The sequence below is a fragment of the Saccostrea echinata genome, unplaced genomic scaffold, assembly GCF_033153115.1.
Source record: "Saccostrea echinata isolate AGI-Se365-2 ecotype Australia unplaced genomic scaffold, CSIRO_AGI_Sech_v1 ptg000029l, whole genome shotgun sequence".
Taxonomy (NCBI): domain Eukaryota; kingdom Metazoa; phylum Mollusca; class Bivalvia; order Ostreida; family Ostreidae; genus Saccostrea; species Saccostrea echinata.
The window spans coordinates 3670449-3685302 of NW_026889778.1; the positions used below are offsets into that span (position 1 = coordinate 3670449).

Sequence of the window (14854 nt, forward strand, 5' to 3'; positions counted from 1 at the left end):
AGAGAGTCTGACACATCTCTTTCATATATGGATATTTTACAACAGAAAGACTAAATGGTTACCTAATGGCTTCTGATCCCACCTCTGATGTTTTCTGTCGTTCGTGTTTTCTCTGCTCCAACTGTGTATTGTTTCACTCGACTTTTGAGCTCGATTACTGTTGTTATCTCCTTATTTCGTTTAATATGTCGTAACTTTCTTCATATTTTGATAATGTACTGATATCAAGGACAAAAATATGTTTTTCGGCTTATTTCATTTATCTAATATCCATCCTAATAACAGACTAAAAGCATTTATGTCAATAGCTGTAAAAGAAGATTCATATACAATCATATAGAACATATTTACAAATTAATAAGGATATTTAATTTAATTAATTGGGGAATTAAATAAGAAAAAAAAATAAAGGTCTTACCAAGAATGGTCAACATCTCGGTACTTTCGTCTTTTTGATAAGTTAATAACAATAAAGATAACCGTCAACTTTACTAAAAGAATACTACAGAATGATGATGAAGGGATGTTTCCATTTATTTATCCTAGTCCAGTAGTAATAGTTCACGCGATCTTGCCGGTCAAAAATAACTGAGCAAGGACCTGGAGCGCATTCATTTATACAGTGTATCTGTTCGATAAAAAAAGACATATTTTCCTTTAATTTCTTTGGCTTTCGGACAAAAAAACTGTGATTGACATTCTGAAAATGCTTTCTAAAAAACAATTTCACTTTATATACTCATTTTCTTATCTTATTTTCATTTGTTTATTTATTCATTTTTTGTTTATTTTTTTTTAAATTTTTATTTTTGTTTCATAAGATTGCTTCTTTTTATAAACATACCATAGTGAAATATAGTCCCGGTAAACCCAGCTCGGCAAGAGCATGTGAAGTGGTTAATTAGATCATTAGAGGTACCGAGATTCAAACAGGGGTTATTGGCACACTATTTGATATCTGGAAACAAATACTTTTTTATGTTAGAAATAATGTGCTCCTCCATGCATTCTTTTAAAGATTAAAAAAGACAAACCTGTTTAAGAATAAATAAAAAAAAATACCTATTTCACAAAGGGAACCAATAAAACCAGGAACACATGAGCACCGGAACTGATTAATCTGATATATACAAGATCCATTGTTCTGACAAGGAAAACTGGCACATTCATCAATGTCTGTTTTGAAATAACAGAAAGTCGGGTCAGCAGACAAAACGCTTTTCAATAAAACATATTTTCTTATCAACTGTAAAGAAATGGCAACCGTTATGGCATACTGGGTCGGTAAACCCGGGTACAGAGGAACATTTAAACATGTTGACAAGATCTGTGCACGAACCATTGTGTTGACACCTATCACTGCGACATTCGTTAATACAATGTATCTTGATTGTAAAGGGAAAAAATCAAACTCAATATTGAAACTAGAGATTTATTGATTGCTACATTAGGAGAAGAATCATGCATTTAAAATTATAAGAATAAAATTTTGAGAACATCTTTATTAAGTTATCAAAATATGATGCATATTAGTTCATTCAAATTAAACTGGTAATTGTTCAAGAAGTAATTTACCCGTCTGACACATTACCCCGGTAAATCCACTCCTGCATGTACAGGTTAAACTATTAATACGGTCGTGGCATGTTCCAAGATTCTGACAGGGTCCACTGGCACATTCATTTATATCTAAACATATATACATTAAAATGACAAAAAATGATTATTTAAAACTATGTAGTATAGAAGCATTTCCTAATGTCTAGTTGCGTCAAAGAAGAGGATTTTAATTAAAAGAGATTGATTTGATAATAACGAGAGAATGGAATAAATCTATCAAAAAATCAAAGTAATATCAATAAATGTTAAAAAAAATATTTTTGTTTGTTTGTTTGTATGTTGTTTAAGTCACTCTCGAGAATTTTTTACTCATATGGAGACGCCACCACTTGCAGGTGGAGAGCTGCAAATTTTGTCCTATACTCGGCACTTACGGCCATTGAACATTAAGGGATCTTTTTCGTGCCAGCACCTACTGCGACACGGGACCTCGGTTTATGCGGTCTCATCCGAAGGACCGGTCTCCACGTCCCACAGTGGGATTCGAACCCGCGACGTAAGGATCAACTCCTTACTTCGCGACTCTAAATCAGACGCTCTAACTACTACGCACGCGGACGACTTAAACAAAATATTAAAGGGATTCAAAGTACCAAATTAATCAAAGTACAATTTACATTATTGTTAAATTTGCATTACCTTAACATTTTTCACGACAAATTTTCATTCTTTGTCTTAGTTTTATAGATATTATCCTTTTTTCTTACAAAATTTCCTTTGGGGTGACAAATGTAAAACTGCACATAAACTAACCTAGATAAATTGTTAATCGTATCACTTTATCTCAATGGTATTTTAAGTTTAACATTTTACAATGGACACATTTGTAGTGCTGTCATATAATAATTTCTATTGCATTCAATCAATGACAAAATTATTATGATTTCAGCTTTTCAAATGAGGATGGCAATATTTGTTTGTCAATGGAGATTCTAGATTTGGTTCAATAGTATATATTATGTATTTTACTTAAAATACGAACCTGTTTCGCATACGTGTCCGGTATAGCCAGGTAAACATATACACCTGTAATTTTGCGTTATTCCTTGTTGTACACATGTTCCACCATTTTTACAAGAAGAACTAACACATGGACTCACGTCTGTATTGATATACCTGTAGCCGTGTTAAACTTTAAACGCAAGTGCGTTAAGGCTAGGTATGGGCGTTTCTATGCAAAAGAGCTTATAAAAACGCATAAGAGGTATATTTATATTTGAAGGTTTTCATTTATTTTCTTATACATACTTAGTACGCAAGATTTGTATAGCCAGTCACATCACGTCATATTATGACGTCACTGTTCTTACATACTGGAGGTTATAAAACATTTCAACAAAACAGCTTCGGCGCAAGGGATTATTCTATTTAATTTTACATGAAAATTGTATTATGCTAAGAAGAATATTCTATAGATTAATAAAACTGCTGCACAAATCCTCGGCATTTTCTCATTTGATCGGAATCTGAGGAAATTATACCGGACTGTACATTTTAACGCTGATTCAACTTAAAACTTCAGATATAGTAATTGAACAACTGAGTTGTTGATATTTGTGCAGCAATACTAACAATCCTTGGAATATCTTGCTTCTAAATATACCTTGTTTCAGTTAAATAAAATAGAGCATGCCCTTGCGCCGAAGCATGTTTGTTGATGTCTTTTATAATCTTGTGTAGTAAGAGCAATGACGTCATAATATGACGTCATAATGTGTACTGGCTATCTCATGTCGTGGGTACCAAGTATGTATTAGACAATAATTTTAAACGTTCTTTGTGCAATAGATATAGTCCTTAGTCATTTTAATTAGTTTATTTGCATAGAAATGCCTATACCTAGCCTTAACCCAATTGCGAAGAAGGTAGTTATTCAAAATGCAATGTATGATTGAAAAAGATTGGTCCAATTTTACTTACCATTTATATTGATATTTAAGCACCTTGATTCAATTGTTTTCCTGTCAAATTCAAAACATTATTATTGAATTTCTTATCGGATTTTAACTTTTTTAATATGAAGAAATAGAATTGGCCAATTTTTATGCATTATTTGAAGAAGGTGACAATTTTTTTTTTCCATTTTCAATGAAAATTCGAACAAACAATAAAAGTTCAAGAATATCATTTCAGAAGTATTCTAAGAATATTTTTTCGACATATCTTTGGATTATTTTGTTAAAACCTTTATACAAATAAATATAAACTTTTCATTAAAGCTTTATGCCCAAAATTATCCTCAGCTAGAGCACACACGATGTGAGATCCTACTTGGTTCTGCTGTGGTGTCCAGGAAGTAGTCACAAAAAATGTTTCAGGTCTGGACGAGACAGACTGTAGTGATGTATAAGTCATACCGGAATGTTCCAGGTCTGGACGAGACGGACTGTAGTGATGTATAAGTCATACCGGAATGTTCCAGGTCTGGACGAGACAGACTGTAGTGATGTATAAGTCATACCAGCAGGGGCGGTGATATCTATCTTAATTATTCTGTTTGGAATTGAAATATTGCATGTTTGAACAGACTTTTCATTAAGTGAGAAGAACAAATTAACCCTCTGAGCAATATCAAACAGGAGTAAGATTCAATGGTAATAACCTTCTACTATCTGTAGCATAAAATGACACGTGGAAGGCTTGTAATATATTTGTCGGTATTGTTGATCCAGCAGCAGGAGTAGGGATTACAAATGTTGGTTTGTCGATGCATCTCCCTGAAAGATGAGGTGTTGTGATAAAGAACTTAAAAAAAATATTTACACTCACTATTTTCTTCATGAAAGCCTTTTCGGTATTAAAGAGTGAAGATTAGAAGAGTCGCCTCTTGAACATACGAATATGGGGTCAATCAAAAATAAAAGGTTAGCTGTAGAAACACAAATTTTCGGTACAATAATAATAATTGTTTTGCTCAAACTATGTTTTGCGTCAGGGTTGTGTTATTGACAACTGTTTACTTGAATAATTCCATTTTTGTAATAAAGAAAAAATAAATAAGTAAAAGTCTGATTCTGCATACCTGTAACGTTGCAGAAGATATCATTGTTTGGTCCATGCACAGTATTACCAATAGAAATTGTTGATTTCGGGAAATCCTCCTTTGTAACAGCTACCGCAAATGTCCAATTTTGTGTGTGGTTGAGGGAAACTTTATAGTGCAGTTCTCAATTGGAAATTAAGTATAGATGAAATCAATGTATTTATAAGACCGTTTTTCATACATGCAAATATAAAAAAGAAATATTCTCACACTATCAATGAAACACAGCAAAATGTGCCACGTACGTATCACGTATGTTAAACGTATGTGACTTCACGTACGTATCACATGAAAAAAGCACCACGTACGTTAAACGTACGTTTTCACACGTATGAATATCATGCGTGACACGTACGTTAAACATACGTATTGACTACCATACGTTACACACACGTTGCACACGTACGTTATTCATACGGTTCACGTATGAATAACGTATGTGTGCAACGTGTGTGTAACGCATGTTTTAAGAAACATGCGTTTAACGCGTTCATTAAATAAACTGCTCATATGATATATGTATAAGTTCCATACATTGAACATTTTTTTTTTCACATACTGTAAACAAAGGTTAAACAAAATTGATTCAGTTCATGCATTTGACATAATTTTCTTCAAAGGCTTATTTTCTTTTCATCTGTTGAATGATCCACATTTTGAAGGTACATATCTGGATATCCTTCACCTCAAATTTCCTGATCCTTATTGCTCTTAAGGCAATCACAACAAAAGACATATTCAAATCTAACCCAAATTTAATGTTGAATTTTTTTAACATCAATCTATTCTTCTGCAATTCTCTTTTATCTGTAAAGAAAAAGAAAATATTAAATGAATTTGCATAAGGAAAAACACAATTTTTTGATCAATATTATTTTCCACATATAAATCCTGGTTGATTCCCTATAGAACTAAAATATAGAGTCGAATAACTACAGTTTTTTTTAGTATTAATAATCTTGTTCATTTAAACTAGACTTTTCACAATCCTCAAGTATCTACCTTATAATTCTCTACTTGACAAATTTAAAATTGAAGTATTGCAAGTGAACTCAGAAAATAAAACTTGTTCATCATAGTTATGAACTTAGTTTGTTTGCTTTAAACTCAGGAGCAGCATTATATAGATTTTCAATGAATCGATACATGATAACACTATATGATCAATGAAGCCTTGCCCTAACACCTGAATCACTTAAATTACCGTGGGGCCATGAATTTCATAATTTTAGTAGAAGACTCAATGCTTATTACAATCATGCTAACGGTTTGCTTGATGTCCAGGTTTAAAGAAATTATTAATTTTGATGGTTTTAGCTCCATCCCTTAGGCCCCAGGGGGAGCAGGGACCATGAAATTCACTATTTTTGTTTCCATTCAACCACAGATGCGATACAAACTTGATCCCCAATTGTGGCCCCTCCCTACCCCCGAGGTTCATGATTTGAACAAAATTGAATCTACACTACCTGATGATGCTTCCATATTAACATGACTAATCATGGCTTTTCTGTTCTTGAGAAGAAGATTTTTTTCCTATATATTCTTATGTAAAATTTTGATCCCCCATTATGGTCCAACCCTATCCCCAGGGGATCATGATTTCAACAAACTTGAATCGACACAACCTGAGGATGCTTCCATTTCAAAATGACTATTCATGGCTTTGCTATTCTTGAGAAGAAGAATTTTAAAGTTTTTTTCCTGTGTATTCCTATGTAAAATATTGATCCCCCATTCTGGCCCCTCCCTACCCCTTGGGGTCATGATTTGAACAAACTTGAAACTACACTACCTGATGATGCTTCCTTATCAATATGACTAAACAAGGCTTTGCTGTTTTTGAGAAGAAGATTTTTTAATTTTTTTCTTATATATTCTTATGTAAAACTTTGATCCCCCATTGTGGCCCCAACCTACCCCCGGGGCTTATGATTTAAACAAATTTGAATTTACACTTTGACATACAAGGTTTCCTATAAGTTTCAGCATTTTTTGGTCCAGTGGTTCTTGAGAAGATTTTTAAAACATCCCACTAAATTTTCACTATTTCTTAATTATCTCCCCTTTAATGAGGGTGTGGCCCTTTATTTGAACAAACTTGAATCCCCTTTACCCAAGGATGGTTTGTGGCAAGTTTGGTTGAAATAGGGCCAGGGGTTCTGGAGAAGAAGTCGAAAATGTGAAAAGTTTACAGACAGACGAACAGCTAGACAGACAGACTACAGACAAAATGTGATCAGAAAAGCTCACTTGAGCTTTCAGCTCAGGTGAGCTAAAAACAGATAGCAATAGGTCATGACTGACTCAGGTTACCTAATTAGTTAAAAACTTTTTTTTTTGGTGATTTACATGTAAGTCAGCTCATGCAGGTGCAGCAAATATTGCTTATCACAGATATAAATACAACAGTAAAATTTTAACATAACCATATGTCTGACAATTAAATTCTATATAATAATAATAGAACTTACCCTCAGCATTAATCTTTCATAGCTTGGCATGGACCTATATGTTTTTGTGTCTGTTCAAAGTGTATACTTTTTGTCCTTGAGGTAAAAAAAAAATTGCATTTCAGACTTGTAAAGCAAAACAAACAAGATGAAAAATTACTTATTTTACTGATAACATTTTTTCCTCTTGTGATTGAAATGTAATGCACATCATTACATGATATATGTAATTGCAAGTCTAAAAGCAATGGGATCAGAAAATCTGATTTCTTTTTAAAGAGTATTACCATAATGCTGGTTAAACTTTCAGAATCTGTTTTTGAAGTCCAGACTTGGCATTTAGGTGTTTACATAGGAGATGTCAGAGCTTCAGCCACCATCCTGGAGTGTACATTTAAAATCACATAAAAAATCACAATCTCATTAAAATACATTAATTATATTCACAAGGACTGTATGAAAAACACATCTGAAAAATAAGTGTTACACCCTGATTGCCCTAAAAGATAATTTATATTTCCTCTACATGTTTTGTAAAGAAATACATTGGGTCACTCAGGGTGGAACTTTTTCCATCATTAGGGTTTTATTTGCATCTTAAATTAATTATTAGTAGGCTAAAAAAAATCAGTTACAATAAATATTTTTTATAACAGTATGTTTTAAACCTCACCTGAATTTTGATATAATGTGCCAGTGTTGATTCACACCTGGGCTGGGGTGCTGACCAAGACAGCTGACTGCGTCAATATTTTCTCACTTAGTTTACATAACGTTATACACTAAAATAAAAGAAACACGCCCGTTAGTTTACATGCAACACAGTCTGAAATATAAAGTAATTAAATAACTGTTGATGTTATATATATTCCTCACCGTTATCCTAGCCCTCCAGACACTGTCTTGCAGACGTCAGACTTCTTACCAGTGACGTCACCCATAACGTAAATAATAATTGGCGGTGAAAATTCCGGAACGTATATTTTACATATTTTAGTATTATGCGGATGCTACCTACTGTATAATTATCTAATATCTATTTAGGTGAATTCCATTTGAGTTTTGATGTGAAATTATCGTGATTTTTTTTTTTTTGAATTCAGCTTTTGCTCCTGAATTCGGAATGATTATATCTACCGATGATCGAGTTCAATTTTATGTGCCTCTACCGATATCCGATATACACATTACGAGATTGGTGTACTTGTAAAGTAGTATGTAGACTATGTTTTACTGCTCTAAGAGTAAACTATACACCAATGCGAACTGATTACTCCATGTCAGACATGCAAGTGGACGTAAGGTAAACAATGTGAAATAAATTGGAACATTAAAGACGCAAAACACGCACAACAAGTCAACAACGCACACACCTGTGAGCTTTCAGAGGTGATTGGGTTTTAATCATCGATCATGATATGATATTATTTTTTGAAAAAAAATAGTTTAATCTTTAAAAATATATTACAGTATATTGATTAAAATCCATGCAACTTATGATCTAGGGTCCCGTTTTAAGAGGGATTTTATACTTAGACCAAGTTGGGGAATGGTTGCAATACTCCGTTTCATGAATTACACATTTACCAGGTCCAGCACAATACCCCGATAAAGGCATATAGCTTGATAAAGCTATATACCTTTATCAAGGTATTACAAATACCTTGATCAAGGTATTTTATGTAAGGAAAATACAAAAAAAAAAAAAAAAAAAAAAAAAAAATCCAAAAAAAATTAAATTTAAAAGTCAAATTATGAGTTGTGGTCATTGTGTTCACTCGTGCATGAAAAGTACTCAGGTATCAAAAAGACAGCATATAAGAACGTCCCCTCACACGACATGCTTTTATACTGATTTCTTGGTGTTTGAGTACTTTACATGCATGAGTGAATTTACTGAGAACAACTCAGAACTCGACTTTCAGTATTTATTAAAGAATTTTTTTGTATTTTCATTTCATAAAATATCTTGATCAAGGTATTTGTAATACCTTGATAAAGCTATAAAGCTTTATCAAGCTATATGCCTTTATCAGGGTATTGTGCTGGACCTGTTTACAGGTTATTGATTGTTAAACATTATCTTGATTAGTTCTCCATATTCACTTTGAACTATTAAGTAAAAAAAAGTATTTGGTCTGAGGTGTACTTTTGTACAAAAAGTTCCTGTATTTGAAAATGTCACCAATTTAAGAATATTATAGCCCCAGCAACAATAAAACTTTTAGGGATTTTTTTCACTTATTGACTAAAATTAAATAATAATTTTACTAATTAATTAAAGAAAATTGAAATAAAAAAATAAAAAGGATTGAATTTAATTATAGTTGACCTACATTTATTATACATGTATGTAAAAGTACCATTAATATAGAAAATATACAGCCTTCTCAAACACAGCTAGCTTTTCACATAAAACAATTTTTATTAATATACATGTAACGTAGCTGACAATACTCACACTTGTCATTACATGTAATGTGTGGTTTATAATACATGTAAACCATGCATATATTAACGTATGTGTAACATGTGGTTGATAATAAATGTAAACCATGTGTGTGAAATATGTGTAATGTATGGTTTATAATACACATATAAACCATGCGTTTATTAACGTATGTATAACGTATGGTTGACAATACATATGTAAACCACACGTTCATTAACATACGAGTAACGTATGGTTGACAATACACATGTAAACCATGCGTTTATAAACGTACATGTAACGTGTGGTAGCACATACCATATGTTACACGTATGTGAAACGTACATAACACATATGTGTATTCCAACCACACGTTTCACGTACGTTATGTGAAACGTATGCTGTCACATGCACGTTATGCATACGTTGTACCAGGTACGTGTAACATGCGGTTGGAATACATGTATGTGTTACGTATGTTTCACGTACGTGTAACATATGGTATGTGCTACCACACGTTACACGTACGTGGCACAATTAGCTGTGAATATATGGAGATAACGAACAGTATTCAAGCTCAAAAGTCCATTAAACAATACAAAATAGGAGCAGAGCAAACACAGACCTCCAAAACATCAGAGGTGAGATCAGGTGCCATGGAGGAGTGAGCATCCCCTGCCGACCGGTCACACCCACCGTGTGCTCCTCATCATGATCAGGAAATAACGGAAAAATCCGTCGTCAATTCAGTATGTAAATAATGGCCTAACAATTAGTATGAAAAAACGTCATTCAGCATTTGACTCAAAGATGAATTGTATTTACTGACAAGGTCATTGTATCGACCATAGAACTTACGAAATGATGACTTTAAACGAGACTTCTGATATTCTTGTTTCATCAACTTGTTTATCAGTAATTTACCTCATTTTAGAAATTGTACACACGTATAGCATGCTCTTGCGTATCAACTGAGAGATATAAACCCCTTATGCAGGTGATGAAGGTATATTGCTGCATAAGTAAGGAGAGTTGACGATTGAAAAGTTAAAGTCATCACGTTTATCATAAAGCTTGGTTGTTAGATTACCATTAACGTCTTTTTCAAGTAAAATATCCAGATATGAAACAGATGAGTTAGACTCTGTAGTATCTTTTATCTCGAGCTCACCGGGATATATCGTATCGACATAAGAATGGAAATAACTATTGTTAATTGACAATACGTCGTTGATATATCTAAATGTCGAGTTGAAGGCCACAGCAAGTGTTTTCTTCCTTTGAAGTATAAGATTTTGGACAAATTCTGCATCATATGAATACAGAAAAAGGTCTGCTGATAACGGGGCGCAATTGGTACCCATAGGAATTCCGATAGATTGTTGGGAGACCTGGTCTCCAAAAACCACATAGATATTGTCAATCAGAAACTCAAGCATCTTTTTAATCTCAACTTCTGAGTACTTCCGTGTACAATAGTAGCAGCTGATAATGCATAACATATCGTCGCATATTCTGTTCCCGTCGACCAGAGACATTGAATGTCATCGCTGTCTGCATCAGCTACAGGGATTCGAATGTCATTTTGGCAATTATACTGTACTCTAGTCAGAAAGAAAAAAGTAAGCGCAATTCATACAGAAAGAAAATAAGAATGATCAAAATGAGCACGCAAAAATAACGACTATGCAAAGAGAAAAATCAAATTAAAATTCATACTCATTAAATTATCACCGTATTAATAGCCTTTAGTGTTGATATATGGTTTGTTCATACATACACATTGGTTTTCCGTTCGTTTTTGGGCCAGTATTTGTTTGCGAGTATCACTTCTTTCTTTTAAATTTACAATTAAATTTACAGTTGTTCCAATAGACCACCTTCTCCCGGCGCGATTAATCAATTTAACCCATGCACCGCCAGTGAACCTACAGGAAATGAATTGAAATAGATTTTTAATCATAATAAGAAAGCACAGTCTTCATAAGTATTTAATATTCATTATCTCTACGTCTGATATTTTGTAAGATATTAGAAATTTTTATTGCTGTATATTAAATTAAAAAAAAATTATTCAACCTTGAATGGACCTGTGCCTGGAAATATATATGTAAAAGTTCTCTCCCCTTGTTTCCAGTTTTCTCACACACTAGCTCCCGTGCAAATACAATTTACATTAGCTTTGCACCCCGGACCCGCCCCATACCTCCAACCAAGACGAAAACTCTACCTAAGACAATAAACCTTTCATTTACTTTTCAGTATTTTTATGATATTGTCTAAAGTATGATGCATTTAAAGTTATCCTACATTATGATCATATGGGCATAACAATTAAAATGTAAAAAAAAAAAAAAAAAAAAAATATGTAAATACGAGGGTTGTTTGAAAAGTTCGTGGACTACCATCGTAACTTTTTAACTGAACGCCATATTATATCCAAATTTGGAAGAATGTTTCAACTGTAAATTCAAATCATGTGTATTAAAAAAATTAAAATATCGTGGTTTATTTCAAACTTATTTAGATTTTAAAAATGCGAAAATTGAATCACGGAGCAGGTCAAAATTTTGCTATTTACAATCAAGACACTAGATAATGTCAGAAGTCATATCTTCTGTAAAATGAAACAAAAACGAAAAAAAAAATACAGATTGAAATTAAGAATTGTTTCATCGTTTCTGATTGCCCTATGTAAACTTAAAACGAAGTCCAGTGAACAATGAAGCATGAGAATAAATTGCATTTTCCTTACTGCATAAGTTACTGAATTCGCTTGCCCTATTTATACTTAGGTGGTTTTTAAAACACTCAATCGAAGTCCAGTAAACACGGAAACCTGAGGTAAATTGTTTTCTTACACTGATCAAAAATTGTTCTTTGAGAAGAAGAAACAAGGGAGCGTCAAAGAAATGTCCACTTGTAATTTGAAAAACAGGTTGCCATGAACTACCACACAAACATATAACCAAAGTTTTCTCAGTTAAATCAGTCTGAAATAAATCTTTATTTTCTTTGCAATTATATCATTGATATTAATTAATTTCTAATCATTTTCAAATAACAATGAGACCTGAAATGACAATAGTGGATTTCATTTTTCTTCGCTCCAAAGATTTATACGTGAAAGTACATGGCAAAAGGAGATGTAGTATTTATTTAAATTATTAATTATTATCATTAGATTCTTGATTTTACAGTTTTGCTAAAGATTTCAGCTGGGATAAGTATATTTTTTTCACATTTTCGACTTTTTCTTCAGATCCACTGGATCATTTTCAAACAAATTTCGCAAAGCATTCCCGTGTGAGAGGAATTTAAGTTTGTTCACATCTGGTTCCATGCTCTTTTTCAGAGGATTTTAGGAAAAATAGTAAAATATTCATGGCGTCTTTTAAAAATCTTCTCATGATCCACTGGGCCAGAAAAGATGAAACTTATGTGAAATCTACATTTTATAGAGTAGATTCAGTGTGTGGAAATCATTAGCCTTGGAGGTAGGATGGGGCCATAACGGGGGATATACATGTACATTAGAATGTATAATTAAAAAAAAAACCTTCTCTTTAAGAAGAACAAAGCCACATTATTGTAAATAAAAATGGAATATCACTAGGCAGTTTATATTCAAGTTTGTTCAAATTATGACCCTTTGTGTTCGGCGGGGCCACAAAAAAAGAAGTTGTATTTCGTATTTGTAGACATCTGTCACATTTCATAGTATTTAAGATGAATACCTTCAATTTAAAACCAAGTTTTAAAGTTTATACCAAAATAATTAGAGTTTCCTAAACATAAAAAAATGTCAAAAGTATTTTTATAGATTTTTTTTAATTAAATCTTTTTATAGCTGATATCTTATCTAAAACAGTAATAAATTTCTTCTAAATCCCTTAAGTGCTATGAAATTAGAAACAAATCATTCATATCAGTAATGGATATATGCCGAATACTGTTCTATATGTAAAATTATCAGACTGTTTGAGGCCCGTTAGGGCCGAAAACAGTCTGGTAATTTTACATATATAATTGTATGAGGCATATATCTTACTTAAAACATTGCTATTTAAATGTCCAAAAGTTACCTGGAGGAGTAATTACACAATAGGAGTTCAGGCATCAATAGTTTTCTACCTGAAACCATCTAATAAGTAGACAAAAGAAAAGAGAAAGTTTTTTTTAAGACAGTAAAATCAGTGAGTGAACTCTTTTGTTTCATTCATTCAATGGCAGTCGTTTGGCTTAGCAGGAACTATGGACAGTGGTCAGGTGATGAGGGATTTTTTTTATGATTCGGAATATTTTTTTTTTTATTAAGTGCGTTTGACATTGATACAGATACAGTGTTGAATGATATCTTCAAAATGCATTTAAAGTAATAATGCGGATTTTTATCTAAATTTTGATTGGATGATATAATGAAAATCTTGGGTTTAAAAAGTGCGGTCATCATGGTCATTGGCGAACAAACCTCGTTAAATGAAGAGATTCGCAGACTGGTTCTTTATCAGAAATGGATTTAAATTGGCTTATTCCCAGTGATGTATCGAAAACGCTTTGCAAAAAAAAAAAAACAAAAAAAAAACTGAATGGAAAGTGTTACTTTTGAGGAAGTTTAAGAATCCAGTTTCTTCTTGGATTTGCTATTTTTAACAACTTAATTTCTTCGCGTTCGCTTACCCTGAACTTTTTCTCCCTAACTTTTTTTTGGTTTCTGGACAAATTAAACCTTGATTTCACTCTTGTTGTTGTTTTTTAACTACTGTCCGATTTTGTTATCACTGCCGTCCGATAATATATTATTGGACTGCTAATCATTATTATCGGACGACTACAGGTAAATTTTTAGACTGCAAGAACAAAGGCATGACGTCACAGCAATGTTTTAAGAACTGTTAGAAGTTATTCTGTTAAATACTATTCTGGGAGAAAACCTTTGTTTTGAAACCTTTTGAATTTTTTATAGCTTATCCTTTTAAAAACAAAATACATTTTCTTTGTATCATTATTTAACTTTCGTTTGAATAATCATCATCTGCAAGAATTATTATCCATCAAAAGTATTAACACTGACAGAACATGAAAGACAAGTTTTTACTTTAAAATATACAAACCACTCAAAGATTGGAACCAATCAATTGTTGCTTTGATTTATTTCAATATACTGTTTAATTCTGAGTATATCTGTAGACTTCAGAAATGTATTATTATGCATGAAAGCAACGTTTGTATGTTTATGATGATTGTGATTTCACCCATGATCAAAAAGAAGTATTGATTTGAAAAAAAAAAATTCTTCTTTATTTT

At 32.4% G+C, this 14854-nt stretch overlaps 1 long non-coding RNA gene and 1 pseudogene across 1 annotated transcript; both read right to left on the minus strand.

Moving 5' to 3' along the window:
- Positions 1–255: 255 nt before the first annotated feature.
- LOC133194360 (protein HEG-like) lies at positions 256–5399 on the minus strand (annotated as a pseudogene).
- Positions 5400–5406: 7 nt separating this feature from the next.
- LOC133195493 (uncharacterized) lies at positions 5407–7871 on the minus strand. Its single transcript, XR_009722213.1, has 4 exons — positions 7790–7871; positions 7404–7497; positions 7138–7212; positions 5407–5470 (listed from the first exon to the last, which is right to left on the minus strand). It is a non-coding gene; the product is annotated as an uncharacterized LOC133195493 (long non-coding RNA).
- Between the last annotated feature and the right edge of the window lie 6983 nt (positions 7872–14854).